Source organism: Ixodes scapularis, unplaced genomic scaffold, assembly GCF_016920785.2.
Source record: "Ixodes scapularis isolate PalLabHiFi unplaced genomic scaffold, ASM1692078v2 PGA_scaffold2__306_contigs__length_199485367, whole genome shotgun sequence".
Classification (NCBI taxonomy): Eukaryota; Metazoa; Arthropoda; class Arachnida; order Ixodida; family Ixodidae; genus Ixodes; species Ixodes scapularis.
The window spans coordinates 95,560,255-95,564,024 of record NW_024609857.1 but is presented as its reverse complement, the minus strand read 5'-3'; positions in this window follow the sequence as shown (position 1 = coordinate 95,564,024).

Genomic DNA, 3,770 nt, shown 5'->3' with positions numbered 1-3,770 from the left:
TTCTTCGCAGTGATCTGCTGTCGCACAAGATGAACACGCTGCATTTTTTTATATAAAATTCCTTTCTTTTTTTAGGTCAATACAAAATAAAAGAATACAATTTTCCGGTTGAGTTAAGCTACAACGTCTAGAATTGTGGCTATTTTTATCAATTTAAACATTGAAGTGGTAAGGTTCTTTCTTGGCAGAGCTCTTGGTTAGTGGCCCTCGCCCATATTTAATTTACCGCTTTCATTTATACCTATACAGGCTTCCTTTCCTCAGTAAATTCACGCAGGTATAACGAAACATGTCTCCGGTGTCAATAGTTTGGCTAGTTACATTTTTACAGTTTTTACCTTTAATTTTTTTTTTATCCTGCCGTAATCAGTATTTTAAAGTGCATTTGAGTTAATTCTCTTTACTCTTTCTAAAAGTTGTTGCGTTATATGAACATGGCAGTACCGCATTCCCCGTCTGCTCGTATAACTATGGTGCCTGGAACGCGTCACTGACTGGTGTGTTTACCGCGTTCAAAAACAGCGGCCCCTTGAATCGACTTTCGCCCGATGACGTCGTAGAAGTGCCATGCTGTCGCCGGTCGCGATCCTTGCGGTGTCCCAGCAGCGGTGGTGGAAGTGGCGGACGCCTGTTCTGCTGCAGGTCGCTCTCCAGCTTTGACAGTCCACGGAAACTTCCGCAGCCAGGAGTGGGGACGCCGCGACGGCAGCGACACTCGCGTTCGCTCCTGCTTTTCGCCAGCATTTCTACGACCAACCGCCAGGATCGCGATGTCCGACAGCATAACGTTCTGGTTTTTGTGACGTCACTTGTCGCCTCTTCGAGAACACTTTTTGCGCACGGGCGGAATAGAACACTAAGCACACCATTCGAAGACGCGTTCCAGACAACTAGAGAAATACGGACCATCACCAACCAAGTCCTAAACAGTCCTAAACAGTTGGTGAAGGCCCGAATTTCTTCAATTTTTGACCCAAACCAGACGGAGTTCCGTCAAACATGTTTAAGTTTAAATCTTTGTTCTAGACATTGTAGCCCAACAGACAAAGCCTTGTTATAACCATTGTAAGAGCGAGGAACGAAGAGTGTGAGGAGAGGGAAAGAGCAAGAACCCGAGATGGGGGAGGGAAAGACAGTCTGAAAGATTTACAGGCGAGAGCGAAAGGAGAAAGAAGACTATTTCTAAGAACGAGTGCTTGTGGCTTACGCGATCGATGATTCGCAGGTGAAATCAGTGGAAGAAGAACCCCGTCGTCATGTTTCTGCTTCTTGCTTCTTTCTTTTCTGTTTACGAAAAAAAGCATACCAATCTATACAAGACGCTACAAATGTGACCCGCTACTCATTCTTGTGTTACGTACTTTCAACGAGGTATGCGGTATCGACAGAATCTCGGGGCCCAAGGTGGGGTAAACGAGTGATCCGGAGGCCAACGTACGTTCAATAACAGCGTTCTTCTTGTACCTCGAGCCGACAGCAAACTGCAGCTTTCCCGCTCCTGCTTTCCCCCGACAAGCTCCATCTCCCCTCGTAACGCTCTATTGTTGTTGTTTTTTCAGTCTCCTGGCGTTGTTTGCGCCTTTCTTTTTATCTTCTCTCCCGCTTCTCCGGGTCGTTAGAGAACGCTCAGCGCCCCAAAAGACCACCGCTTTCTTTTCCGTTTGAGGTGCTTCCATTTGGACACCGTGCTGCTCTCCGTCGTTGCGTCGTTATGGCAACTCGCTCGGTCGGTCGGATGCGACGCGAGGGTGCACACACTGCCGTGTTCCGTCGACAACGCCACTTGAGTCCGCTTGGTATCCGTTACGGTTCCCGCGGTCGGGCGCTCAGCACGCACGTGTGTCACGGGGTAAAATGTGAGTTGTCTGAGAGAGAAACTGACCACAAATGCCACGTGAGAATTAGGAGAGTAGTCCTTTTACTATAAGACTTGACTGAAATCTATTATCGCCGAGATGTTTCGGTTATGGTTCGTGACGCCACGACCAGGATTTGCCTCGCGTTGATTGGCAGGATTTGCCTCTGCCTCACTGTGATTGGCAGGATTTGCCTCGCCATGAACCGGCGATTGGGCAGGCATAGTTTGGCCATTCGCGAACTTCGACCACAAGGACGCTTTTGGTCGCGCAAGTCGCTAATAGGTATAGAAAGCTGCGAAACATGTACGGGAGAATTCGCTGCATACCTGTGTCACTGCGGTCAGTATACTGTGTTACGTGAGATAAACCTTGAATGATGAGTGAGTTGTTTCAGGCCTTCATGCTTTGCTCATTTTTTTTTTTATTCTCTGTATTATTACCGTTTGAGCTGTCATAGCCCGGCCCTCCTTTACTATTTTAACGGACTCTTTATTAGTTTTTTTTTAAATTAGTTTGCTTCTTCAGCTGCTTCGTTCTCATGCTTGTAGTGTCCCTGCACGCTTGTATTGTGTACTTGTGTTCATTATCCGCTTGCTGTGTTGAATACTTGTAAGCAGTACAGGACCATTGCGAGGTTTCAAGGCGTTTTTGTAAGACAGCGTCCACTTTACTGGCCAACAAATGGCTATCGAATGCAAATGTAGTTAATGTAAATAATTTTTTTCCGCAGTGTATTTTTTTCCGATAGTTTTTGAGGAACGGAACATGCGAACAATCTGCCACGTGATCCAAACAGGGTTGCTCCTAACTATAGTCGGTAACAGGTTAAGATTTCAGGGGAAATTCCTTCCACGTCTTTCCGCTTTACCAGAACGAACGCTGAAGAGGAAGGGACCTCCTCTCCAGCGTTCGCTCTCCTAAAGTGGAAAGGGGCGGGAGGAGTTTCCCCTGAACTCTTAACCCTTCACCGACTCTAGCTAACGAGCCATTACCGGTGCCCGCTTTCCCAGCACCATCGCGATCCGTATCTTAGCCAGCGTAACTTCATCGTCGCATACTTTATACCATCACCTGCGCGCACCTCGACAGCACCAACACAGAGTTTCTCACCACCGCACCCCGCTCTTATACCACCATCTTAGCACGGAAAACACCAACAGCACTAATGCACTTAGTTGAGGCCGTCCCAAAACTCGGCACGATAACACCGCCGAAGTTAACAACTAAAGGACTACTACTTGGGTTATTCAACCGTCCCTTCTTTTCTCTTTTTCTCTCGGTATACCCTTGAACGTAGTCTGGGTAACAGTCGGGCCAAACCTTTTCCACCGTATACTTCCATTCATCCGCGTCCAGCATGCGCTACCATTACTGCCATTACGCTCGATATCACGTACACCAGCGAGCACCGAGCGCTGCTGCGCGCTTCCTCGGGCACCTAACAAAGGCCGTGCAATCAGGCACGGCGACTGATGCGGCGAGTGAAAGCGCACCTCCCTTCTCGTCGATTTATGGCCGCTATTTTTACCTTCCCCGTCGCCTCCGCCGCGGACTCGTTCTACACTAAACTCCCGTTCACCTTACGATGGACCGCGCAGGGCGCTGCGAGTCATCTTAGCCAATCCAATGCCGTGTGAGTGTCACGTGATCTTGGGGAGGGGCTGCACAGCGACGGGCGGGGCACGTAGTCACGTGACACATCCACAACGCTAGATCGGCTGGAATGACTCGTAGCGATAACGGCGGCTCATCGCAGGGTGGAACGGACTGAATTCACCTCGTCTTCTCAGGAAGGGTAGAGCACGCGTTCGATTTATCAAGGCCCAAAGTGGATCGTGCGAGCAGGTCGGGATGCAGAAGAAAGCTGCAGAAAGCGGACAAAGGTGCTCACCCCTCCCTCTCTCTCTCCCT